This window comes from Pogona vitticeps, chromosome 4, assembly GCF_051106095.1.
Source record: "Pogona vitticeps strain Pit_001003342236 chromosome 4, PviZW2.1, whole genome shotgun sequence".
NCBI classification, from domain to species: Eukaryota; Metazoa; Chordata; class Lepidosauria; order Squamata; family Agamidae; genus Pogona; species Pogona vitticeps.
In genome coordinates, this window is record NC_135786.1 from 5,837,668 (window position 1) to 5,865,355 (window position 27,688).

Sequence of the window (27,688 nt, forward strand, 5' to 3'; positions counted from 1 at the left end):
CAGATATGTGTGTGGTGGGGAGGTAAGGGCCGGGGGAAATCCCTCTTTTTTAAAATTACGAAGCAGTTAATCAGTTTATGAACAAATGGAACAAAGCCCAGAATTACCCAAACACAACATGTCTGACTGCAGCTCCCATTATCCCCCAGACAAAAGTCTTGTGGATGATGGAAGTTATACTCCAATGTATCTCTAGGGTCACCAGGGGCTCTACCCAGTGGGCCATCCTGCCTCGTCCTTGAGGTGAGTTGGCAGGTAGCTCCCCCCTGGTTACCCGTGCAATGTCTGGTCAGGAAAGGAAGGCTGGGCGGGAAGGAGGTCACGCCTTGTCCTCACTGGCCCTTTTCTTTCTTCCTTTTTCTTGATTCCATTCCAGCTTCCATTGTTTTCCTGGAGATGCCCAAAGGAAAGAGGTGGGACGCCAGGGCTGTAGGTCGGACAAGACGCTCCATGTGTGTTCTGGAACGAACGTGGCATGGCCTTTAGTCCACCCCAAGTTGCTCTGCAGGATTGGGAAGAGCCGATCCGGGCCGACATCCGCCAAGACAATGAGAAGTTCACCGGCAGGGCCGTGGCCAGGATCCTCCACGGCATCGGTAAGAACTGCGAGCCTCTTGGAGTGTGTGTGTGCGCGGTGGGTCCTTTGAAGATGCTGGCCAAGTCTCATTACAAGAGTTATCCTCTTGGGCGCTGCTCTCTGCTGCGCCAGCCAAGATGCAGCATCAGGTGTAGACATGGCTCTGGAGCCCACAAGAACCATAAAAAGGGACGTTGGTCGAGCCCCTTCCAGCGGGGCCTGTCAGAGAGGATCAGGGCCCTGTGGCCGCAAAGCCCATGAGACGAGTCAACCGGAAGAGGCAGAACTTCTGAAAGCTCTTCAAGAAATGACGGAGCTCTGGAGGTTGAGTCCCGGCAACTGGACTTCTTTCTTGGTCGGCTGAAACGTTTCGCCTCTCCTCCAGCAGCCGCCTCTTCAGTCTGAGGAGAGTTGGAGGGTCTCTCCGGGAATCTCCTACCACCTCTCCTCAGACTGAAGAAGCTACTTGGAAGAGGAGGAGCGAAAGGCTTCAACCTAATCAGAAAGAGGTCCAGTGGCCAGGACTCACCTTCCAGAGAACCACACAACGTTTATATCATTGTATTCGCGAAGGCTTTCACGGGCAGGATCTGATGGTTGTTGTGGGTTTTTCGGGCTCTTTGGCCGTGTTCTGAAGGCTGTTCTTCCTAACGTTTTGCCAGTCTCTGTCTGGCAAACAACCATTTATATCCTTCTCCTTCCACCCCACACTGCCATGGCTCAACGCATCCCCATGGCACTTCCTTCTAAAAAGGTCTCATCATGTTTTTCTAAGGGAAGACAGCTATTGATGTATATTTTGAAAAATCTTAAGAAGAAGGCTGCTTGGAAGACTTCTCTGTGTACGAGACAGCAAACCAGGAAATACTGTACTGTGAAATAAGGCACGCTGAGTTCCTGAAGAACAGGGATAAGATCCCTGGAAGCCGTGTGTCTTCCTTGGAAGAGATTGGCAAAAGGACTGCGGGCTGCCCATGGATAGGCATTCATCAAGAATAAAGGCAGGGTAAAAGACAGTCAGTCCGTCCGTCCATCACTCTCTGAGCGCTAGAGGTACCTGTAGGGTCTGAAGGGATGGAAGTGGCCGGTGCTGGTGAAGGACAAAAGCTCATGGCTGGGACAGAAGAGAGGTCTGGAGGCACCCTCGGAAAGGGCGGCCCCATCCAACCTGCCTGGGGCCAGGCTCCTCCGATCCTCTGATTCGCTGCTGCCTTCTCCTTGGAGGGGAGAAGGGACCACCTGGGAGCCTTTCTGCTGAGCGCGGGTCCCTCTTCCTTCCCAGATGTTGGTCCAGTGCTCGAAAAAGTTAGGTTCTTTTTGGGAACTCCAGTTTCCAGAATCCCACAGTCTGCAGGGCCCCGGGGAGCAATACCGAGTTTGGTCTCGGGAGGGGAAGATCTCTGTCCTTCCACCAAGGACCTTGTTTTCTCTGAAGCAGAAGAACCTGGCTGGTCCTTTAGCCCCTGAAGCCCAAGCCGCTGACCGTTCGGAAGCTCACTGGCGCGTTGTCGCTTTTCGTTGAGAAAGACCGAAACGCCTCTGTCCGGACAGGAAGCCCATGCTCCCCTGCTCAAGTTGAGGGCAGAGACCGGCGTTTCTGGAGGAAGGGCATCTGGTTTGATTTCAACAAGATTATGCGCTTAGCCACGGAGGAGATTTTCCACTGGAACTGAGTTGAGCCGCCACAAACATGACGAGAGACGAACTCCTATAGCAAAGACGACTGTCCATTGATGGAAGAGCTGTAACGGCCGGTGTGGCCCCGCCGAATTTCCTTTCTTCCGCAGAGCAGATTTGAGTCAAAATGGGGAATGAAGTCAAATTTCCTTTTGCCCTAAAATAAGCCGGGTTTTGTTTTTACCTACAAACTTTTCCAACGTCTGTCTCTGAAGCTTTCTTTTTAATGTAAAATATATATTTTAAAATTCATCCTAGCCTCTTCTTGACTTGGTAAAGGGTGTCAAGAACCCTTCCTTAGACTGTAAATCAGGGGCTTTTATTAATTTTACTTACAACTTGCTTGTGGTTTTTGCTTGTTTTGGGGATCATGATGCCTATTCCCGAATGACAATTCTTGGTGGGAGGTTGGAGGTTTGGGGCAACCGGGAAGGCTTAGGGTGAAGTGTGACAGAGCTTCCGTTCGGAAGATGGGCTGCGAGCTCTCCTCCCGCCAGAGCCGTGACGGCAGGGCTGCGTGTACTGCTGGGAGCAGCCGTCACCAGGGGGTCTGGTTGCCCAGCTCAGAGAATGGCATCGGATGGTCTATATCCCGCGGCCTTCAAACCTTGGTCCTCCTCCTGCAAAGCTGAATCTTGCCCTCCTCTCCGCTCCTGACCCACATCCTCTCCCTGGATGGGTTAGTAAAATATTCAGCCTAGCCGATATTGTAATCATTGGCCTTCCCACTTTTTGGAGCAGGAATTGAATTGCAGTCAGACTGACCAGTCAGTGGAGTTGTATTAAAGCTCAGGAAAACAGATAGGTGGGCGTGAGATGGACAGATTCCCTGGGGGGGGGGAAGGCACTTCCGTGGGGTGGGCTTGCTTGAATCCCCTCTCTGGCTCAGGGATGGATCCGGGCTGTGGCCCAGGGATTCCAATTGAAATGCGACCCCTACCAGCCCTGATCCCTGGGCTAACCAAGGGCACGCCCCCTCTCCCCCCATCTGGTCTGGACAGCTCCCGGGGGGGAGGGGGGCAATGGAAGGGGCAGAGGTACCTCCAGTGGGTTCCTCCCAACCCCCCCCAGACTGCTTTACTTTCCATGCCAGTTCTGGGGGTCAGGACAAATGGAAATCAAAGAAATAGGTTTTTTTAAAACTAAGCCCCGGATTTGCTATGATTAAGAAACATTTTGTCTTCTCGTTCCTTTCATGAAGATTATTATTTCCCTGTGAGTTCTCTTTGTTTTTTATTCCTTTTTAAAAAGATGGTTTTATTTTTACTGTGTTGATGCCTCATTTGGTGGTTGATTTAAAACATCAAGTCCATGTCTGGAATCAGTTGAAATCAGTCCAATGTGGAGATTCCCGGCCTTTCTCTCACCCCCTGGGGTGTGTCTGAAGAGTTCGGGAAAGACCCGGGATCTCCTTCAGCCTGATCCACCTCGATGGAAAACATGAGTGTTGCAGGGCGGCAACAGCGAAGGAGCCGTGACTCAAGACCTCCAGGTTCTGAGCTTCTGGACTCCAATGGACTCTGAGGTTATTATTATCATCATCATTATTGATGATGGCACGTGTCCGACAGCTGGCATGTGAAGCCCTTTCTTCTGGCACAAGAATGAGCGGCTCACCCACCCGCCCTTGGTGAAACAAACCTTTTGAAGTGGCTGCAGCTGGGGTTCCCCCTTTCTCTTCCTGTTCTGGGTCCTTTAACTTCCTATCTGTCCCCATGATTCCCCCTTTAACTTCCTGTCCGTCCCCACGATTCCCCCTTTAACTTCCTGTCCGTCCCCATGATTCCCCCTGAAACTGCCAATTCCTGTTCCGGTTCTTATCTTCTGGTGGCATGGCGGCCACTGGTTTCTTCCCCACCCCCTCATTTTGGGCACTTGAGCCGAAAAAAGTTTGCCTCCACTGCTCTACATAGTCTTGAACAGAGACACCCCCCCCAAGCCACACAGATCTGCATCTTCATGAACATAGATCACAAGAAAAACTTTTATTGAAATATATCAGTGGTCAACATGTGATTACTATAGGAAAGCAATCTCTTACCAAGTAATGATGATGATGATGATGATGATTGATAATAATAATAATAATAATGATAATAATAATAATAATAATAATAATAATAATAATAATAATAATAATAATAATAATAATAATAATAATAATAATAATAATAATAATAATAATAATAATAATAATAATAATAATAATAATAATAATAATAATAATAATAATACGATATGGATTTGGCTCAATCTTCGGTGTCATTTTTGTCCCCTCTGCAAGGGAACCTCATCCGGTGTGCACGCAGGGGAAGGAGTAATCTCCAACAGGAACTGAATGGGCACCAAGAGCGCCTCCTTGATGTGCAGCCCTGCTAGAGATACTGGCACATCCACAGATGAGCAACAGAGACAGCGGGCGACAACTCTCCTTTTCTTTTCCATCCACACTCCCTGCATCAGGAGGTTGACTCTCGGAGAACTGCTGGAACATATTTTCATGCCTGCAAAGAACGATGGCAAGGTTTGTTCTGAGTCAAGCCAAGGGAATTTCAGAGAGAAGGTGAGCCAGCTGCTGGAAAGACTGAAGTCGTCTTCCTGCCGTAGGACGAAGGCCGTTCTGTCTTCGGTGCTCTCTCTAGGCTCCAGCTTGGAGCTGAGCGAGAGAGCAAGAGAGCAGCTTGAGTTCCTGGTGCAGAGGTGAGGAGCAATGGAGGGCTTTCCTGATTCCTCTCTCAGTCTCTGAATGCCGACCCCACAGCAGCATCTCTGTCGTATTGTGTGCGTTGATTACAGGGGATTGACTGTCCGAATCCTGGATGTCTCGGACAACCCAGATAATGTGGTTGCTGACCTTGAGCCAGACATCCTGGAGAGTGCAGTCAAGTGGGCCTTAGAAAGCATGGTTAACAACAAGGCCAGTGGAGGGATGGCATTCCAGTTGAACTATTTAAAATCTTAAAAGATGATGCTGTGAAGGTGGTACACTGAATATGCCAGGAAGTTTGGAAAAATCAGCAGTGGCCAGAGGATTGGAAAAGTTCAGTTTACATCCCAGTCCCAAAGAAGGGTAGGGCCAAAGAATGCTCCAACTGCTGTACAATAGCACTCATTTCACACGCTAGCAAGGTTATGCTCAAAATCCTCCAAGGCAAGCTTCAGCAGTATGTGGACCAAGAACTCCCAGAAATACAAGCTGGATTTCGAAAGGGCAGAGGACCTAGAGGCCAAATTGCTAACATGCACTGGATTATGGAGACAGCCAGAGAATTCCAGAAAAACATCTACTTCTCCTTCGTGGTCTATGCAAAATCCTTTGACTGTGTGGACCACAGCAAACCATGGCTTTTTTTAAAGAAATGGGAATGCTTGACCACTTATCCATCTCCTGAGAAATCTACATGTGGGACAGGAAGCAAGAGTTAGAACTGGATATGAAACAACTGATTGGTTCAAAATTGGGAAAGGAGTATAACAAGGCTGTATATTGTCTCCCTGCTTATTTAACTTATATGCACAATACATCATGCAAAAGGCAGGTCTGGCTGAATCCCAAGCCGGAATCAAGATTGCCGGAAGAAAGTGAGGAGGAATTCAATGAGGGTGAAAGAGGAGAGTGCAAAAATGGTCTGAAGCTCAACATCAAAAAAACTAAGATCATGGCCATTGGTCCCATCACCTCCTGGCAAATAGAAGGGGAAGCTATGGATGCAGTGACAGATTTTACAGTGGTACCTCGACTTACAAAATTAATCCTTATTGGAATGGTGGCTGTAAGTCCAAATGTTCATAAGTCGAAGCACTATCTCCCATAGGAATGGATTGAAAACCAATTAATCTGTTGCAACCAAAGAAAAAAAAATACCCCCACCCCCAAATAAAAATAAAACACTGCAGGCCCCTGGGTCTGCAAAAAACAAAACAAAACAAAACAAAAAAACCCACCAAATCCAAAAATAAGCATTGGAGCAAGTCCCACGCTGGGACTGCACCAAAAAAAAAATCACCCAAACACAAAACAATACAGATACATCCCCTCCCAGCCCAAACCTACCTTATAAAACCCACCCAGAACAACTTTTTTAAAGAAAAAAAGCAGCAACTTACCGGTGTGAAGCCTCATGGGGGTCTCCCACCACGGCGATCAGCAATCACGATGGTTGGGGACCCCCAGGAGGCTGAGCTCAGCCGGGATGGTCCAGTGGCTTGCCTCCTGGCGGCGGCAGCAGTAGCAGTGGAAGCCAGGGAGCCTGAGCCTCCCTTTTCCTAACCGTTGGGGCGAAAGAGCTACAAAGAACCAGCCTCTTCACCACCAACGGTTTGAATTTCACGCCCTCGACCTACAAATATCCCTACTTACGGACATTTCGACCTACAGGCAGCTCCAGCCGCAAAATTTTGCATCGACTTTTGGCCGGAGCTGTCTGTAGGTCGAAATGTCTGTAAGTAGGCACGTTCGTAGGTCAAGGTGCCACCATACTTTCTTGGGCTCCATGATCACTCCAGATGGTGACAGCAGCCACGAAATTAAAAGATGCCTGCTTCTTGGGAGGAAATCCATGTCAAACCTCAACAGCATCTTAAAAAGCAGAGACATCACCTTGCCGACAAAGGTCCGCATAGTCAAAGCTATGGTTTTTCCTATAGTGATGTATGGAAATGAGAGCTGGCCCATAAAGAAGGCTGACAGCCGAAGAATTGATGCTTTTGAACTGTGGTGCTGGAGGAGACTCTTGAGAGTCCCCTGGATTGCAAGGAGAACAAGGCTATCCATTTTGAAAGAAATCAACCCTGAGTGCTCACTGGAAGGACAGATCCTGAAGCTGGGGCTCCAATCCTTTGGCCATCTCATGAGAAGAGAAGACTCCCCGGAAAAGATCCTGATGTTGGGAAAGTATTGGAGCCTCAGCTTCAGGATCTATCCTTCCAGTGAGCACTCAGGGTTGATTTCCTTCAGAATTGATAAGTTTGTTTTCTTCCATACATCGCTACTGGGAAAACTATAGCTTTGACTATTCAGACCTTTGTTGGCAAGGTGATGTCTCTGCTTTTTAAGAGGCTGTCTAGGTTTGTCATGACGTTCCTCCCAAGAAGCAGGCGTCTCTTAATTTCGTGGCTTCTGTCACCATCTGCAGTGATCATGGAGCCCAAGAAAGTAAAATCTGTCACTGCCTCCATATCTTCCCCTTCTATTTGCCAGGAGGTGATGGGACCAGTGGCCATGATCTTAGGTTTTTTTATGTTGAGCTTTAGACCATTTTTTCACTCTTCTCTTTCACCCTCATTTAATTCCTCCTCACTTTCTGCCATCAGACTGGTATCATCTGTATATTTGAGGCTGTTGATATTTCTTCCGGCAATCGTGATTCTGGCTTGGGATTCCTCCAGTCCTGCCTTTTGCATGATGTATTGTGCATATAAGTCAAATAAGCAGGGAGACAATATACAGCCTTGTCGTACTCCTTTCCCAATTTTGAACCAATAATTTGTTTCAGATCCAGTTCTCACTGTTGCTTCCTTTCGAAGATATAGATTTCTCAGGAGATGGATAAAGTGGTCAGGTACTCCCGTTTCTTTAAGGACTTGCCATAGTTTGCTGTGGGCCACACAGTCAAAGGATTTGTGTAGTCAATGAAGCAGAAGTAGATGTTTTTCTGGAACTCTCTGGCTTTCTCCATAATCCAGCACATGTTAACAATTTGGTCTCGAGTTCCTCTGCCCCTTTGAAATTCAGCTTGTACTTCTGGGAGTTCTCGGTCCACATACTGCTGAAGCCTACATTGGAGGATTTTGAGCATAACCTTGCTATCGTGTGAAATGAGTGCAATTGTACGGTAGTTGGAGCATTCTTTGGGACTGCCTTCTTTGGGACTGGGATGTAGACTGAACTTTTCCAATCCTCTGGCCACTGCTGAGTTTTTCAAACTTGCTGGCATATTGTGTGGAGCACCTTAACAGTGTCATCTTTTAAGATTTTAAATCATTCAACTGGAATGACATCGCCTCCACTGGCCTTGTTAGCCAGGCTTTCTAAGGCCCACTTGACTTCACTCTCCAGGATGTCTGGCTCAAGGTCAACAACCACACTATCTGGGTTGTCCGGGACATCCAGATCTTTCTGGTATAATTCCTCTGTCTATTCTTGCCGCCTCTTTTAGATGTCTTGTGCTTCTGTGAGGTCCCTCGCATTTTTGTCCTTTATCATGTCCATCTTTCCACAAAATGTTCTCCAATTTTCTTGAACACATCTCTGGTTTTTCCCTTTCAATTCTTTTGCTCTATTACTTTGCACTGTTAATTGAAGAAGGCCCTCTTCTCTGATAATACTAATGGTAGTGATATTACAAAGAAGAAGAAGAAGGAGAAGGAGAAGAAAAATGAAAAGAAGAAGAAGAAGAAGGAGGATAAGGAGTAGAAGAAGACGACGATATGGAATCGGCCCAATCTTCAGTGTCATGTTTGTCCCCCTGCGATGGGAATCTCACCCCATCTGCATGCAGGGGAAGGGGTCGTCTCCAACAGGAACTGAATGGGCACCAGGAGCGCGTCCTGATGTGCTGGCCTGATGGAGATGTTTGCACTCCCGCAGACTTCCAGCAGTGACAGCAGGTGATGGGTATCGTTTCATCTTCTTTTCCATCTGCACTCTCTGTTGGAGTCTGCCTTGTGGAGGGCTCTCCAACCACGGTTCTCAGAGACCTTCTCTTCCTCCGTGGCATCTGAAATACCCCTGAATACGAAGAAGGAGGAGGAGGAGGAGGAGGAGGAGACGATATGGAATCGGCACCATGTTCTGGGTCATGTTTGTCCCCACGGCAAGGGAACCTCATCCGGTGTGAAGGCAGTGGAAGAGGTCCCTGTTGGAGTCTGCCTTGTGGAGGGCTCCCTGTTGGGGTCTCCCTTGTGGAGGGCTCTCCAACCACGGTTCTCAGCGACCTTCTCTTCCTCCGTGGCATCTGAAATACCCCTGAATACGAAGAAGAAGATGATATTGAACCGGCATAATGTTCTTCTTTTCCATCCACACTCCCTGTTGGAGTCTCCCTTGTGGAGGGCTCCCCAACCATGGTTCTTGGAGACCTTCTCTTCCTCCACGGCCTCTGAAACACCCCTTTCCTTCTGGGACTTCCCATCCTCCTCTCCTGAAGCGAAGGTTGGGGTTCCTCGTTCACCTGCTGTACAGACGCCCTCCCTGCGTCCGGGGGTTGATGGCATCCTGCTGGAATCTCCCTTGTGCGTCTCCAACAGGAACTGAATGGGCACCAGGAGCGCGTCTTGATGTGCTGGCCTGATGGAGATGTTTGCACTCCCGCAGACTTGCAGCAGTGACAGCAGGTGATGGATTGAGTTTCCGCTTCTGCTCCATCCGCACCCCCTGTTGGAGTCTCCATTAATGAGAGCTCTCCAACCACGGTTCTCAGAGACCTTCCGTTCCTCCATGGCATCTGAAACACCCCTGAAGACGAAGAAAGAGAATGAGTAGAAGGTAAAGAAGACGACAATATGGAATCATCACAGTGTTCTTCTTTTCCATCCGCACCCCCTGTTGGAGTCTCCCTTGTGGAGGGCTCTCCAACGACGGTTCTCGGAGACCTTCTCTTCCTCCACGGCATCTGAAACAGCCCTTTCCTTCTGGGACTTCCCATCCTCCTCTCCTGAAGTGAAGGTTGGGGTTCCTTGTTCACCTGCTGCACAGACGCCCTCCCAGCGTCCAGAGGTTGATGGCATCCCGCTTGACTCTCCCGTCTGCGTCTCCAACAGGAACTGAATGGGCACCAGGAGCACGTCCTGCTGTTCTGGCCTGATGGAGATGTTTGCACTTCCACAGACTTGCAGCAGTGACAGCAGGTGATGGATTGAGTTTCCTCTTCTGTTCCATCCGCACTTCCTGCTGGAGTCTCCGTTGTGGAGGGCTCTCCAACGACGGTTCTCGGAGACCCTTTCTTCCTCCAGGGCAGCTGAAACACCCCTTTCCTTCTGGGACTTCCCAATTTTCTCTCTCCAAGTGAAGGTTGAGATTTTTGCTTTACCCCTCCACTCTTGAACAGGACCTTGACCTGCTTGGCTCTCTCGTTTTTCCTCACAGGCTCCCTGAGTTGGTTTTCCTCAGAGGTAGCAATGTCTCCCCCTCCGGTGACCCCAAATGATGGGTAGTGATCCTTGTTGATCAAGGGGCCTTGGCCTGCGGCATTTCCTTCCAGGGATTCCTGTGTTTCCCCCCGAGGATATTTTTGATGCTTCAGAGGAACACCATCCCGATGGACTTCCTCCTCTTGATTTTGGCCCTTCTCTTTATCATCCTGAGCAGTCAGGGCTTGTGGGGACCTCGGAAGCCACATTCTGTGTCCCAAATCCACTTGGGAAGGGGCTTTGGGAGGCAGAAGGGCCCCCAAGGACTGAAGAGCCCGTCTGGGAAGTCCCCACCTATGCTGGGCTGTTCTTCTCCTCAAGTGACCTTCCAGGTCTTCTTTTTTGGGGAGGTTCAGGAATGGGAGATGCCAGACCTCAATGGGAGTGGAGAGACTTGTCCTCTGTTGTTCAGATGTAGTGATCTCTCCCCCTCCGGTGACCCCAAATGATGAGTCGCAATCCTTGTTGATCAAGGGGCTTTGGCCGGCAGCATTTTCTTCCAGGGATTCCTGTGTCTCCCCCAGAAGAGATATTTGATGCTTCAGAGGAACACCATCCCGATGGACTTCCTCCTCTGGATTTTGGCCCTTCTCTTTATCATCCTGAGCAGTCAGGGCCTGTGGGGACCTCGGAAGCCACATTCTGTGTCCCAAATCCACTTGGGAAGGGGCTTCGGGAGGCAGAAGGGCCCCCAAGGACTGAAGAACCCGTCTGGGAAGTCCCCACCTATGCTGGGCAGTTCTTCTCCTCAAGTGAGCTTCCAGGTCTTCTTTTTTGGGGAGGCTCAGGAATGGGAGATGCCAGACCTCGATGGGGGTGGAGAGACTTCTCCCAATCCTTGTTCTCTCAGGCACTTGCCCCTCTGCTGGTCTTCGCTGATAGACCTGCCAGAAAGAGAAAACGAAGAGAAAGGTCCAGCATGAACGAGAGTAAAGAAAAACTAGCTTTCCTATTTTCTTTTTCTGCAGAACGGGCACCAGATCCGCTTCCTGTCTCTATGCATTTTGTTTACTTATGGAAAGCAAGCCCATAGCAGTAATGCAACAACCTACCTTCGCCTGGGCGCTGGAAAGCTGGGGTGGCCTTTCACGGGCAGCAAAGAGGCGCCTGAAACATCTCTTGATGGAGTCACAGAGGTTTTGAATAAAAGTGAAACTCTGGAGGAGTTTCAAGAGGATAACAATCTGGTAACAGAATGTTATGAACAAGAGGATAGAAGTGAAGAGGAGGTATCTGATGCCGGTTGCAAGGGCTTCCTTGAGAGTAACCGGACGCCTGCGCTGGGTCTGCTCCATCCTTGGATCCACACCGCTGCCGGAGCGCGGGTGACCCACCAAATAGATGGTTCTAGCAAAGAACCTCCTCATGGATCGAAACATGTTCTCAAAGAAAGGAAAACTCTGCAGGAGTTTCCAAAGGAGAACAAAGTGATAACATAATCTTATGAAAGCGATGACAAGAAGAACGATGACATATCTGATCAGGGCTGTCAACATTTTCCCGAGAGCAACCAGGAGCCTGCGCCAGGTCTTGGCCATCACTGGATCAAGACAACTGACTGAGCGCCTGTCACTCACCAGATGGAGGGTGGCTGTCCTGGACCAGAGGTTTAATTAAGGTGATGAACTGCATCACAACATGACATCACAAAGAGGGGTCAGGGTCCTGTTGCCCCTCCACCCAAAAAAGGGCAGGGCCTGTTGCCCCTGCACCCCAAAAATGGCAAGGCCTGTTGCCCCTGCACCTGAAAAATGGCATAAATAAATGAATGAATGAATGAATGAAGAAAGAAAGAAAGAAAGAAAGAAAGAAAGACCAGAAGTTTATTGAGGTGATGAACTGAATTACAACGTGACATCACAAAGAGTGGTCAGGGTATTGTTGCCCCTGCACCCCAAAAATGGCCAATCACCAATTTTATGACAAGTGCTAGAATCTTAATAGCTAAATTTTGGAAAGACAAAAATGATATTAAAATAGAAGACTGGTATTGTGAAGTGTGGGATATTGCATGAAATGATAAATTGACTATTGAACTTAAAATAAAAAGAGGCGAAATAAGTTCTAACAATTTTTATGATATTTGGGGTAAATTTAAGGAATTTGTCTTAGTGAAATGAAGGGTGAAAGCCTCTAAAGAATACTCAATACAATCTTGGAGAGACAGTCTTTAATAAAATATTATTAAATGGAGTCCCATGAGTATGAGGTACACGTTAGAATTTAGTGTATAATAAGCACTATTATTTGTATTTTTTTCCTGTATTTTTCTTGTTACATATGTGTGTATTTTTGGTGTGTGTTTTTATTATAAAATAAAAAAATAAAAAAAGTTATTTTAAATATTGCTACTTTGCCTTCCTTCTGAAAAGGGCTGTTGTTGAATTACAAAATTAAACGACTGCATGCTTGTGTTTGTGTGCATGTGGTCCCTCTGGGATTCACATAGATTTTTAGGAAGTTCTTTTGCTAACAATAAAAATGGATACCCCAAAACCAGCATCCATACTATGGGATACCTACGAAGCTTTTTGACTATGCAGGATCACAACCCGTATCCTCCTCTTCCAAACCTAATATTCAAACAATTATAGTCTACCCTGGCTCAGTCAGAATTTACATATGATTCTATAGCTGGAACATCTTGGCACGTATCTTGTTGCAAAGCTATATGGAGAACGCCGGAAGAACATTGATAGCGTCGGTAGTCTGCCACTGAAAAAAAGTCCCTGCTTCCGTTTCGAGGTACCTCATTGCACACCCTCTGTGCCCATCCTAAAACCCAAGGAGCAACTCTTTAATTCATAGCAAATGAGTCAGAGGTTGGGAGTCTGATTCTCCACTGGGCAGAGACTGATAGGCCACGACAAGGAGCCTTTGATGGTGCAGAAAACCACAGAGTTGTGCAATGAAAGGTTTGATGCAAGGACAGCAGCTGCTCACCAGCATTGAAGCGGCACCTCTCCCGCATCGTTCCTGTTGCCCAACACGGGCTACGCAAGAGGGACAAAACAAAATCCCAAATCCACAAGGGCTCCCCACGGCCCTCGTTACGGCCAATTATCATTCTATGAAACAGTGCACTAATGTTTTGTGTTCCTTAGATCTACACTGATGGAGAAATCTGAAAAATTAGAAAGCTGAGACATTGCTGGATGCTTGTTGCGATGTGCTGTCAAGTCACACCTCCAACTCATGGCCACCCCTCCGAATGAGCGATCTCTAGCATGTCCTCTCTTCAACAGCCCTGCTCTGCGCTTCTAAACTCAAGCCTGTGGCTTCCGTTGGGCAGTCAGTCCATCTCGTATGGGGTCTTCCTCTTTTCCTGCTGCCTTCAACTTTTCCCAGCATGAGGGTCTTTTTCTGGCTTCTCATGATGTGCCCAAAGTAGAACCGCATTTTCAGTTTTGTCCTGTTTGCTTCCAGAACAACTTGTCAATCTTTCTGGCAGTCCAGGGCAGCAGCAAAGCTCTCTTCTGGCACCACATTTCAAACAAATGTTTTTTTTCCCCCCTGTCAGCTTTCTTTCCTGATACAACAGTTCGGTCTTGGCCTCCAATGACACCTCCTTGCACTTGCGGATCTTATCTAATGTCTTCATGGCTGCCCTTCCGAGACTCACCCTTCTTCTGCTCTCTTGGCTGCCCTCTCCCTTTGGGTGGATGATTAAACCATAGATTGCCGGAAGAAATATCAACAACCTGGATTTCAAAGGGGCAGAGGAACTAGGGACCAAATTGCTAAGATGCGCTGGATTATGGAGAAAGCCAGAGAGTTCCAGAAAAACATCTACCGACTTTTAGATGATTTTCTCTCTTTAAAAAAGCCTCCTCTAAAAAGGTGATTAGAACTGGCCTGCAAAAACATCCATCTGCTTGGCCATCTCATGAGAAGAGAAGAGTCCCTGGAAAACACCCTGATGTTGGGAAAGTGTGAAGGCAAGAGGAGAAGGGGATGGCAGAGGACGAGATAGCTGGACAGGGTCACCGAAGCGACCAACATGAATTTGACCCAACTCCGGGAGGCAGTGGAGGACAAGAGGGCCCAGCGTGCTCTGGTCCATGGGGTCGCAAGGAGTCGGACACGATTGAACGACTAAACAATCCCAACATATGGGAGCTGTCTTATCATTTCCTCAGAGATGTTGGATAAACACTCTGCTCACCGTCAGACATATTTTGTGGCACAAAGACATCAGTGAAAAAAAAAGCTTCAACTCTCTCTGGAACAAACATGTTGAACCTGAAGCCGTCCTCCTTTGGGCACATCATGAAAGGCCAGGATTCTCCGGAAAAGACAGTCATGCTGGGAAAAGCTGAACACAGCAGGAAAAGGGGAAAGCCCAGATACAAGATGGACAAACTCCTTCAAGGAAGCCACAGGGTTGGGTTTAGAAGAGCGGAGTGGGGCAATTGAAGGGCATTTTGGAGACGATAGGATCACTGGAAGTACAAGGCAACTCACTGGCAAGTAACAGAAATGAGAAAAGTCAGAGGTCCAAAATTATGCTGTGGAGGAGCTGATCAGAAATCACACTATGAGGTTAACAGATATGTGTGTGGTGGGGAGGTAAGGGCCTGGGGAAATCCCTCTTTTTAAAATTACGAAGCAGTTAATCAGTTTCCGAACAAATGGAACAAAGCCCAGAATTACCCAAACACAACATGTCTGACTGCAGCTCCCATTATCCCCCAGACAAAAGTCTTGTGGATGATGGAAGTTATACTCCAATGTATCTCTAGGGTCACCAGGGGCTCTACCCAGTGGGCCATCCTGCCTCGTCCTTGAGGTGAGTTGGCAGGTAGCTCCCCCCTGGTCACCCGTGCAATGTCTGGTCAGGAAAGGAAGGCTGGGCGGGAAGGAGGTCACGCCTTGTCCTCACTGGCCTTTTTCTTTCTTCCTTTTTCCTGATTCCATTCCAGCTTCCATTGTTTTCCTGGAGATGCCCAAAGGAAAGAGGTGGGACGCCAGGGCTGTAGGTCGGACAAGACGCTCCATGCGTGTTCTGGAACGAACGTGGCATGGCCTTTAGTCCACCCCGAGTTGCTCTGCAGGACTGGGAAGAGCCGATCCGGGCCGACATCCGGACAAGAAGTTCAACGGCAGAGCCGTGGCCAGGATCCTCCACGGCATCAGTAAGAACTGCGAGCCTCTTGGAGAGTGTGTGTGTGCGCGGTGGCTCCTTTGAAGATGCTGGCCAAGTCTCATTACAAGAGTCATCCTCTTGGGCGCTACTCTCTGCTGCGCCAGCCAAGATGCAGCATCAGTTGTAGACATGGCTCTGGAGTCCACAAGAACCATAGAAAGGGACGTTGGTCGAGCCCCTTTCAGCGGGGCCTGTTAGAGAGGATCAGGGCCCTGTGGCCGCAAAGCCCATGAGACGAGTCAACCGGAAGAGGCAGAACTTCTGAAAGCTCTTCAAGAAATGACGGAGCTCTGGAAGTTGAGTCCCGGCAACTGGACTTCTTTCTTGGTCGGCTGAAACGTTTCGCCTCTCCTCCAGCAGCCGCCTCTTCAGTCTGAGGAGAGTTGGAGGGTCTCTCCGGGAATCTCCTACCACCTCTCCTCAGACTGAAGAAGCTACTTGGAAGAGGAGGAGCGAAAGGCTTCAACCTAATCAGAAAGAGGTCCAGTGGCCAGCACTCACCTTCCAGAGAACCACACAACGTTTATATCATTGTATTCACGAAGGCTTTCAAGGGCAGGATCTGATGGTTGTTGTGGGTTTTTCGGGCTCTTTGGCCGTGTTCTGAAGGTTGTTCTTCCTAACGTTTTGCCAGTCTCTGTCTAGCAAACAACCATTTATATCCATCTCCTTCCACTTAGAAAGGGTCTCTGGGGTAGCTGTGTGGGGTGAATATAATTGCTAGTTTTACTGCTGATTTGATGTGGTTTTAGGGCTACAGTGTTGAACTAGGGTAGGGGGAGGCCCAGGTTCACATCTCTGCTTTGGCATGAAACTCTCTGGGGGACCTCGGACCCGTCACTCGCTCTTTCTGTCAGCCTGACCCACTTGACAGGATGGTTGCAAATACAACAGTATGGGGAAGGAGAGCCAGGTACGTCTCTCGTGGAGAGACAGGTGAGAGAGAAACGGGATTCATAAAGTAGCTTGACGGTTCATTAGGCAGACTCCTATTGGACAGTGCCCAAGGCATCCCTAACCACACACCCCACACTGCCATGGCTCAACGCATCCCCTTGGCACTTCCTTCTAAAAAGGTCTCATCATGTTTTTCTAAGGGAAGACAGCTATTGATGTATATTTTGAAAAATCTTAAGAAGAAAGCTGCTTGGAAGACTTCTCTGTGTACAAGACAGCAAGCCAGGAAATACTATACTGTGAAATAAGGCACGCTGAGTTCCTGAAGAACAGGGATAAGATCCCTGGAAGCCGTGTGTCTTGCTTGGAAGAGATTGGCAAAAGGACCGTCGGCTGCCCATGGATAGGCGTTCATCAGGAATAAAGGCAGCGTAAAAGACAAAGAAAGTCCGTCCGTCCATCACTCTCGGAGCGTTAGAGGTACCTGTAGGGTCTGAAGGGATGGAAGTGGCCGGTGCTGGTGAAGGTCAAAAGCTCAGGGCTGGGGCAGAAGAGAGGTCTGGAGGCACCCTCGGAAAGGGCGGCCCCATCCAACCTGCCTGGGGCCAGGCTCCTCCGATCCTCTGATTCGCTGCTGCCTTCTCCTTGGAGGGGAGAAGGGACCACCTGGGAGCCTTTCCGCTGAGCGCAGGTCCCTCTTCTTTTCCCAGATGTTGGTCCAGTGCTCGAAAAAGTTAGGTTCTTTTTGGGAACTCCAGTTCCCAGAATCCCACAGTCCGCAGGGCCCCGGGGAGCAATGCCGAGTTTGGTCTCGGGAGGGGAAGGTCTCTGTCCTTTCACCAAGGACCTTGTTTTCTCTGAAGCAGAAGAACCTGGCTGGTCCTTTAGCCCCTGAAGCCCAAGCCGCTGACCGTTCGGAAGCTCACCGGCGCATTGTCGCTTTTCGTTGAGAAAGACCAAAACGCCTCTGTCCAGAGAGGAAGCCCATGCTCAGGTTTATGGCAGAGACCAGGAAGGGCATCTGGTTTGACTTCAACCAGATTATGCGCTTAGCCACGGAGGAGATTTTCCACTGGAACTGAGTTGAGCCGCCACAGACATGACGAGAGACGAACTCCTATAGCAAAGACGACTGTCCATTGATGGAAGAGCTGTAACGGCCGGTGTGGCCCCGCCGAATTTCCTTTCTTCCGCAGAGCAGATTTGAGTCAAAATGGGGAATGGATTCAAATGTCCTTTTGCCCTAAAATAAGCCGGGTTTTGTTTTTACCTACAAACGTTTCCACCGTCTGTCTCTGAAGCTTTCTTTTTAATGTAAAATATATATTTTAAAATTCATCCTAGCCTCTTCTTGACTGGGTAAAGGGTGTCAAGAACCCTTCCTTAGACTGTAAATCAGGGGCTTTTATTAATTTTACTTACAACTTGCTTGTGGTTTTTGCCTGTTTTGGGGATCATGACGCCTGTTCCCGAATGACAGTCCTTGGTGGGAGATTGGAGGTTTGGGGCAACTGGGAAGGCTTAGGGTGAAGTGTGACAGAGCTAAGCCCCGTTCAGAAGATGGGCTGCAAGTTTTCCTCCCGCCAGAGCCATGACAGCAGGGCTGCGTGCATTCCTGGGAGCAGCCGTCACCAAGGGGACTGGTTGCCCAGCTCAGAGAAGGGCATTGGATGGCCTTCAAACCTTGGTCCTCCTCCTGCAAAGCTGAATCTTGCCCTCCTCTCCGCTCCTGACCCACATCCTCTCCCTCGATGGGTTAGTAAAATATTCAGTCTAGCCCATGTCCTAATCATTGGCCTTCCCAGTTTTTGGAGCAGGAATTAAATTGCAGTCAGACTGACCAGTCAGTGGAGTTGTATTAAAGCTCAGGACAACAGAAAGGTGGGCGTGAGATGGACAGATTCCCTGGGGGGGGGAAGGCACTTCCATGGGGGGGGCTTACTTGAAGCCCCTCTCTGGCTCAGGGATGGATCCGGGCTGCGCCCCAGGGATTCCAATTGAAATGCGACCCCTACCAGCCCTGATCCCTGGGCTAACCGAGGGCACGCCCCCTCTCCCCCCATCTGGTCTGGACAGCTCCCGGGGGGGAGGGGGGCAATGGAAGGGGCAGAGGTACCTCCAGGGGGTTCCTCCCAACCCCCCCCCCCAGACTGCTTTACTTTCCATGCCAGTTCTGGGGGTCAGGACAAATGGAAATCAAAGAAATAGGTTTTTTTAAAACTAAGCCGCGGATTTGCTATGATTAAGAAACATTTTGTCTTCTCATTCCTTTCATCAACATTATTATTTCCCTGTGAGTTCTCTTTGTTTTTTATTCCTTTTTAAAAAGATGGTTTTATTTTTACTGTGTTGATGCCTCATTTGGTGGTTGATTTAAAACATCAAGTCCATGTCTGGAATCAGTTGAAATCAGTCCAATGTGGAGACTCCCGGCCTTTCTCTCACCCCCTGGGATGCGTCTGAAGAGTTCGGGAAAGACCCAGGATCTCTGAGGTTATCATCATCATCATTATTGATGATGGCACGTGTGCGACAGCTGGCATGTGAAGCCCTTTCTTCTGGCACAAGAATGAGCGGCTCACCCACCCGCCCTTGGTGAAACAAACCTTTTGAAGTGGCTGAAGCTGGGGTTCCCCCTTTCTCTTCCTGTTCTGGATCCTTTAACTTCCTATCTGTCCCCATGATTCCCCCTTTAACTTCCTGTCCGTCCCCACGATTCCCCCTTTAACTTCCTGTCCGTCCCCATGATTCCCCCGAAACTGCCAATTCCTGTTCCAGTTCTTATCTTCTGGTGGCATGGCGGCCACTGGTTTCTTCCCCACCCCCTCATTTTGGGCACTTGAGCCGAAAAAAGTTTGCCTCCACTGCTCTACATAGTCTTGAACAGAGACCCCCCCCCCCAAGCCACACAGATCTGCAGCTTCATGAACATAGATCACAAGAAAAACTTTTATTGAAATATATCAGTGGTCAACATGTGATTACTATAGGAAAGCAATCTCTTACGAAGTAATGATGATGATGATGATGATGACTAATAATAATAATAATAATAATAATAATAATAATAATAATAATAATAATAATAATAATAATAATAATAATAATAATAATAATAATAATAATAATAATACGATATGGATTTGGCTCAATCTTCGGTGTCATTTTTGTCCCCTCTGCAAGGGAACCTCACCCGGTGTGCACGCAGGGGAAGGGATCATCTCCAACAGGAACTGAATGGGCACCAAGAGCGCCTCCTTGATGTGCAGCCCTGCTAGAGATACTGGCACATCCACAGATGAGCAACAGAGACAGCGGGCGACAACTCTCCTTTTCTTTTCCATCCACACTCCCTGCATCAGGAGAACTGCTGGAACATATTTTCATGCCTGCAAAGAACAATGGCAAGGTTTGTTCTCAGTCAAGCCAAGGGAATTTCAGAGAGAAGGTGAGCCAGCTGATGGAAAGACCAAAGTCGTCTTCCTGCCGTTCTGTCTTCGGTGCTCTCTCTAGGCTCCAGCTTGGAGCTGAGCAAGAGAGCAGCTTGAGTTCCTGGTGCAGAGGTGAGAAGCAATGGAGGGCTTTCCTGATTCCTCTCTCAGTCTCTGAATGCCGACCCCACAGCAGCATCTCTGTCGTATTGTGTGCGTGGATTACAGGGGATTGACTGTCCGAATCCTGGATGTCTCGGACAACCCAGATAATGTGGTTGCTGACCTTGAGCCAGACATCCTGGAGAGTGCAGTCAAGTGGGCCTTAGCATGGTTAACAACAAGGCCAGTGGAGGGATGGCATTCCAGTTGAACTATTTGAAATCTTAAAAGATGATGCTGTGAAGGTGGTACACTGTATATGCCAGCAAGTTTGGAAAAATCAGCAGTGGCCAGAGGATTGGAAAAGTTCAGTTTACATCCCAGTCCCAAAGAAGGGTAGGGCCAAGGAATACTCCAACTACTGTACAATAGCACTCATTTCACACGCTAGCAAGGTTATGCTCAAAATCCTCCAAGGCAAACTTCAGCAGTATGTAGACCAAGAACTCCCAGAAATACAAGCTGGATTTCGAAAGGGCAGAGGACCTAGAGGCCAAATTGCTAACATGCACTGGATTATGGAGAAAGCCAGAGAATTCCAGAAAAACATCTACTTCTCCTTCGTGGACTATGCAAAATCCTTTGACTGTGTGGACCACAGCAAACCATGGCTTTTTTTAAAGAAATGGGAATGCTTGACCACTTATCCATCTCCTGAGAAATCTACATGTGGGACAGGAAACAAGAGGTAGAACTGGATATGAAAGAACTGATTGGTTCAAAATTGGGAAAGGAGTACAACAAGGCTGTATATTGTCTCCCTGCTTATTTAACTTATATGCACAATACATCATGCAAAAGGCAGGACTGCCTGAATCCCAAGCTGGAATCAAGATTGCCGGAAGAAATATCAAAAAACCTTGGATACGTAGATGATACCACTCTGATGGCAGAAAGTGAGGAGGAATTAATTGAGGGTGAAAGAGGAGAGTGCAAAAATGGTCTGAAGCTCAACATCAAAAAAACTAAGATCATGGCCTTTGGTCCCATCACCTCCTGGCAAATAGAAGGGGAAGCTATGGATGCAGTGACAGATTTTACAGTGGTACCTCGACTTACAAATTAATCCTTATTGGAATGGTGGCTGTAAGTCCAAATGTTCATAAGTCGAAGCACTATCTCCCAAAGGAATGGATTGAAAACCAATTAATCTGTTGCAACCTAAGAAAAAAAATACCCCCACCCCCAAATAAAAATAAAACACTGCAGGCCCCTGGGCCTGTAAAAAAACAACAACACCAAATCCAAAAATAAACATTGGAGCAAGTCCCACGCTGGGACTGCACCAAAAAAAATCACCCAAACACAAAACAATACAGAAACATCCCCTCCCAGCCCAAACCTACCTTATAAAACCCACCCAGAACAACTTTTTTAAAGAAAAAAAGCAGCAACTTACCGGTGTGAAGCCTCATGGGGGTCTCCCACCACGGCGATCAGCAATCACGATGGTTGGGGACCCCCAGGAGGCTGAGCTCAGCCGGGATGGTCCAGTGGCTTGCCTCCTGGCGGCGGCAGCAGTAGCAGTGGAAGCCAGGGAGCCTGAGCCTCCCTTTTCCTAGCCGTTGGGGCGAAAGAGCTACAAAGAACCAGCCTCTTCACCACCAACGGTTTGAATTTCACGCCCTCGACCTACAAATATCCCTACTTATGGACATTTCGACCTACAGGCAGCTCCAGCCGCAAAATTTTGCATCGACTTTTGGCCGGAGCTGTCCGTAGGTCGAAATGTCTGTAAGTAGGGACGTTCGTAGGTCAAGGTGCCACCATACTTTCTTGGGCTCCATGATCACTCCAGATGGTGACAGCAGCCACGAAATTAAAAGATGCCTGCTTCTTGGGAGGAAATCCATGTCAAACCTCAACAGCATCTTAAAAAGCAGAGACATCACCTTGCCGACAAAGGTCCGCATAGTCAAAGCTATGGTTTTTCCTATAGTGATGTATGGAAATGAGAGCTGCCCCATAAAGAAGGCTGACAGCCGAAGAATTGATGCTTTTGAACTGTGGTGCTGGAGGAGACTCTTGAGAGTCCCCTGGATTGCAAGGAGAACAAGCCTATCCATTTTGAAAGAAATCAACCCTGAGTGCTCACTGGAAGGACAGATCCTGAAGCTGGGGCTCCAATCCTTTGGCCATCTCATGAGAAGAGAAGACTCCCCGGAAAAGATCCTGATGTTGGGAAAGTATTGGAGCCTCAGCTTCAGGATCTATCCTTCCAGTGAGCACTCAGGGTTGATTTCCTTCAGAATTGATAAGTTTGTTTTCTTCCATACATCGCTACTGGGAAAACTATAGCTTTGACTATGCAGACCTTAGTTGGCAAGGTGATGTCTCTGCTTTTTAAGAGGCTGTCTAGGTTTGTCATGACGTTCCTCCCAAGAAGCAGGCGTCTCTTAATTTCGTGGCTGCTGTCACCATCTGCAGTGATCATGGAGCCCAAGAAAGTAAAATCTGTCACTGCCTCCATATCTTCCCCTTCTATTTGCCAGGAGGTGATGGGAGTAGTGGCCATGATCTTAGGTTTTTTTATGTTGAGCTTTAGACCATTTTTTCACTCTTCTCTTTCACCCTCATTTAATTCCTCCTCACTTTCTGCCATCAGACTGGTATCATCTGTATATTTGAGGCTGTTGATATTTCTTCTGGCAATCTTGATTCTGGCTGGGGATTCCTCCAGTCCTGCCTTTTGCATGATGTATTGTGCATATAAGTCAAATAAGCAGGGAGACAATATACAGCCTTGTCGTACTCCTTTCCCAATTTTGAACCAATAATTTGTTCCAGATCCAGTTCTCACTGTTGCTTCCTTTCGAAGATATAGATTTCTCAGGAGATGGATAAAGTGGTCAAGTACTCCCATTTCTTTAAGGACTTGCCATAGTTTGCTGTGGGCCACACAGTCAAAGGCTTTTGTGTAGTCAATGAAGCAGAAGTAGATGTTTTTCTGGAAATCTCTGGCTTTCTCCATAATCCAGCACATGTTAACAATTTGGTCTCTAGTTCCTCTGCCCCTTTGAAATTCAGCTTGTACTTCTGGGAGTTCTCGGTCCACATACTGCTGAAGCCTGCATTGGAGGATTTTGAGCATAACCTTGCTATCGTGTGAAATGAGTGCAATTGTACGGTAGTTGGAGCATTCTTTGGGACTGCCTTCTTTGGGACTGGGATGTAGACTGAACTTTTCCAATCCTCTGGCCACTGCTGAGTTTTTCAAACTTGCTGGCATATTGTGTGGAGCACCTTAACAGTGTCATCTTTTAAGATTTGAAATCATTCAACTGGAATGACATCGCCTCCACTGGCCTTGTTAGCCATGCTTTCTAAGGCCCACTTGACTTCACTCTCCAGGATGTCTGGCTCAAGGTCAGCAACCACACTATCTGGGTTGTCCGGGACATCCAGATCTTTCTGGTATAATTCCTCTGTCTATTCTTGCCGCCTCTTGTAGATGTCTTGTGCTTCTGTGAGGTCCCTCGCATTTTTGTCCTTTATCATGTCCATCTTTGCACGAAATGTTCTCCAATTTTCTTGAACACATCTCTGGTTTTTCCCTTTCAGTTCTTTTGCTCTATTACTTTGCACTGTTAATTGAAGAATGCCCTCTTCTCCGATAATACTAATGGTAGTGATATTACAAAGAAGAAGAAGAAGGAGAAGGAGAAGAAAAATGAAAAGAAGAAGAAGAAGAAGAAGGATAAGGAGTAGAAGATGACGACGATATGGAATCGGCCCAATCTTCAGTGTCATGTTTGTCCCCCTGCGATGGGAATCTCACCCCATCTGCATGCAGGGGAAGGGGTCGTCTCCAACAGGAACTGAATGGGCACCAGGAGCGCGTCCTGATGTGCTGGCCTGATGGAGATGTTTGTACTCCTGCAGACTTGCAGCAGTGACAGCAGGTGATGGGTATCGTTTCATCTTCTTTTCCATCTGCACTCTCTGTTGGAGTCTGCCTTGTGGAGGGCTCTCCAACCACGGTTCTCAGAGACCTTCTCTTCCTCCGTGGCATCTGAAATACCCCTGAATACGAAGAAGGAGGAGGAGGAGGAGGAGGAGGAGGAGACGATATGGAATCGGCACCATGTTCTGGGTCATGTTTGTCCCCACGGCAAGGGAACCTCATCCGGTGTGAAGGCAGTGGAAGAGGTCCCTGTTGGAGTCTGCCTTGTGGAGGGCTCCCTGTTGGGGTCTCCCTTGTGGAGGGCTCTCCAACCACGGTTCTCAGCGACCTTCTCTTCCTCCGTGGCATCTGAAATACCCCTGAATACGAAGAAGAAGATGATATGGAACCGGCATAATGTTCTTCTTTTCCATCCACGCTCCCTGTTGGAGTCTCCCTTGTGGAGGGCTCCCCAACCATGGTTCTTGGAGACCTTCTCTTCCTCCACGGCATCTGAAACACCCCTTTCCTTCTGGGACTTCCCATCCTCCTCTCCTGAAGCGAAGGTTGAGTTTCCTCGTTCACCTGCTGTACAGACGCCCTCCCTGCGTCCGGGGGTTGATGGCATCCTGCTGGAATCTCCCTTGTGCGTTTCCAACAGGAACTGAATGGGCACCAGGAGCGCGTCTTGATGGGCTGGCCTGATGGAGATGTTTGCACTCCCGCAGACTTGCAGCAGTGACAGCAGGTGATGGATTGAGTTTCCGCTTCTGTTCCATCCGCACCCCCTGTTGGAGTCTCCCTTAATGAGAGCTCTCCAACCACGGTTCTCAGAGACCTTCCGTTCCTCCATGGCATCTGAAACACCCCTGAAGACGAAGAAAGAGAATGAGTAGAAGGTAAAGAAGACGACAATATGGAATCATCACAGTGTTCTTCTTTTCCATCCGCACCCCCTGTTGGAGTCTCCCTTGTGGAGGGCTCTCCAACGACGGTTCTCGGAGACCTTCTCTTCCTCCACGGCATCTCAAACAGCCCTTTCCTTCTGGGACTTCCCATCCTCCTCTCCTGAAGTGAAGGCTGGGGTTCCTCGTTCACCTGCTGCACAGACGCCCTCCCAGCGTCCAGAGGTTGATGGCATCCCGCTTGACTCTCCCGTCTGCTTCTCCAACAGGAACTGAATGGGCACCAGGAGCACGTCCTCATGTTCTGGCCTGATGGAGATGTTCGCACTTCCACAGACTTGCAGCAGTGACAGCAGGTGATGGATTGAGTTTCCTCTTCTGTTCCATCCGCACTTCCTGCTGGAGTCTCCGTTGTGGAGGGCTCTCCAACGACGGTTCTCGGAGACCCTTTCTTCCTCCAGGGCAGCTGAAACACCCCTTTCCTTCTGGGACTTCCCAATTTTCTCTCTCCAAGTGAAGGTTGAGATTTTTGCTTTACCCCTCCACTCTTGAACAGGACCTTGACCTGCTTGGCTCTCTCGTTTTTCCTCACAGGCTCCCTGAGTTGGTTTTCCTCAGAGGGAGCAATGTCTCCCCCTCCGGTGACCCCAAATGATGGGTAGTGATCCTTGTTGATCAAGGGGCCTTGGCCTGCGGCATTTCCTTCCAGGGATTCCTGTGTTTCCCCCCGAGGATATTTTTGATGTTTCAGAAGAACACCATCCCGATGGACTTCCTCCTCTTGATTTTGGCCCTTCTCTTTATCATCCTGAGCAGTCAGGGCCTGTGGGGACCTCGGAAGCCACATTCTGTGTCCCAAATCCACTTGGGAAGGAGCTTCGGGAGGCAGAAGGGCCCCCAAGGACTGAAGAACCCGTCTGGGAAGTCCCCACCTATGCTGGGCTGTTCTTCTCCTCAAGTGAGCCTCCAGGTCTTCTTTTTTGGGGAGGCCCAGGAATGGGAGATGCCAGACCTCGATGGGGGTGGAGAGACTTCTCCCAATCCTTGTTCTCTCAGGCACTTGCCCCTCTGCTGGTCTTCGCTGATAGACCTGCCAGAAAGAGAAAACGAAGAGAAAGGTCCAGCATGAACGAGAGTAAAGAAAAACTAGCTTTCCTATTTTCTTTTTCTGCAGAACGGGCACCAGATCCGCTTCCTGTCTCTATGCATTTTGTTTACTTATGGAAAGCAAGCCCGTAGCAGTAATGCAACAACCTACCTTCGCCTGGGCGCTGGAAAGCTGGGGTGGCCTTTCACGGGCAGCAAAGAGGCGCCTGAAACATCTCTTGATGGAGTCACAGAGGTTTTGAATAAAAGTGAAACTCTGGAGGAGTTTCAAGAGGATAACAATCTGGTAACAGAATGTTATGAACAAGAGGATAGAAGTGAAGAGGAGGTATCTGATGCCGGTTGCAAGGGCTTCCTTGAGAGTAACCGGACGCCTGCGCTGGGTCTGCTCCATCCTTGGATCAACACCGCTGCCGGAGCGCGGGTGACCCACCAAATAGATGGTTCTAGCAAAGAACCTCCTCATGGATCGAAACATGTTCTCAAAGAAAGGAAAACTCTGCAGGAGTTTCCAAAGGAGAACAAAGTGATAACATAATGTTATGAAAGCAATGACAAGAAGAACGATGACATATCTGATCAGGGCTGTCAACATTTTCCCGAGAGCAACCAGGAGCCTGCGCCAGGTCTTGGCCATCACTGGATCAAGACAACTGACTGAGCGCCTGTCACTCACCAGATGGAGGGTGGCTGTCCTGGACCAGAGGTTTAATTAAGGTGATGAACTGCATCACAACATGACATCACAAAGAGGGGTCAGGGTCCTGTTGCCCCTCCACCCAAAAAAGGGCAGGGCCTGTTGCCCCTGCACCCCAAAAATGGGAAGGCCTGTTGCCCCTGCACCCCAAAAATGGCATAAATGAATGAATGAATGAATGAATGAATAAAGCAAGAAAGAAAGAGAGAAAGAAAGAAAGAAAGAAAGAAAGAAAGAAAAAGACCAGAAGTTTATTGAGGTGATGAACTGAATTACAACGTGACATCACAAAGAGTGGTCAGGGTATTGTTGCCCCTGCACCCCAAAAATGGCCAGTCACCAATTTTATGACAAGTGCTAGAATCTTAATAGCTAAATTTTGGAAAGTCAAAAATGATATTAAAATAGAAGACTGGTATTGTGAAGTGTGGGATATTGCATGAAATGATAAATTGACTATTGAACTTAAAATAAAAAGAGGCGAAATAAGTTCTAACAATTTTTATGATCTTTGGGGTAAATTTAAGGAATTTGTCTTAGTGAAATGAAGGGGGAAAGCCTCTAAAGAATACTCAAAACAATCTTGGAGAGACAGTCTGTAATAAAATATTATTAAATGGAGTCCCGTGAGTATGAGGTACACGTTAGAATTTAGTGTATAATAAGCACTATTATTTGTATTTTTTTCCTGTATTTTTCTTGTTACATATGTTTGTATTTTGGTGTGTGTTTTTAAATTATAAAATAAAAAAATAAAAAAGTTATTTTAAATATTGCTACTTTGCCTTCCTTCTGAAAAGGGCTGTTGTTGAATTACAAAATTAAACAACTGCATGCTTGTGTTTGTGTGCATGTGGTCCCTCTGGGGTTCACATAGATTTTTTAGGAAGTTCTTTTGCTAACAATAAAAATGGATACCCCAAAACCAGCATCCATACTATGGGATACCTACGAAGCTTTTTGACTATGCAGGATCACAACCCGTATCCTCCTCTTCCAAATCTAATATTCAAACAATTATAGTCTACCCTGGCTCAGTCAGAATTGACATATGATTCTATAGCTGGAACATCTTG

The 27,688-nt window shown here is 48.0% G+C and overlaps 1 long non-coding RNA gene across 2 annotated transcripts; it reads left to right on the forward strand.

Annotated features, from left to right (window-relative positions):
• Positions 1 to 417: 417 nt before the first annotated feature.
• On the forward strand, positions 418 to 27,383 carry LOC140706473 (uncharacterized). 2 transcript variants are annotated; one of them, XR_013544355.1, is made up of 4 exons: positions 418 to 596; positions 4,539 to 15,519; positions 19,611 to 19,990; positions 23,582 to 27,383. It is a non-coding gene; the product is annotated as an uncharacterized LOC140706473 (long non-coding RNA). The 2 variants fall into 2 exon arrangements; XR_013544354.1 differs by having other exon boundaries at positions 19,611 to 27,383.
• Positions 27,384 to 27,688: the final 305 nt, after the last annotated feature.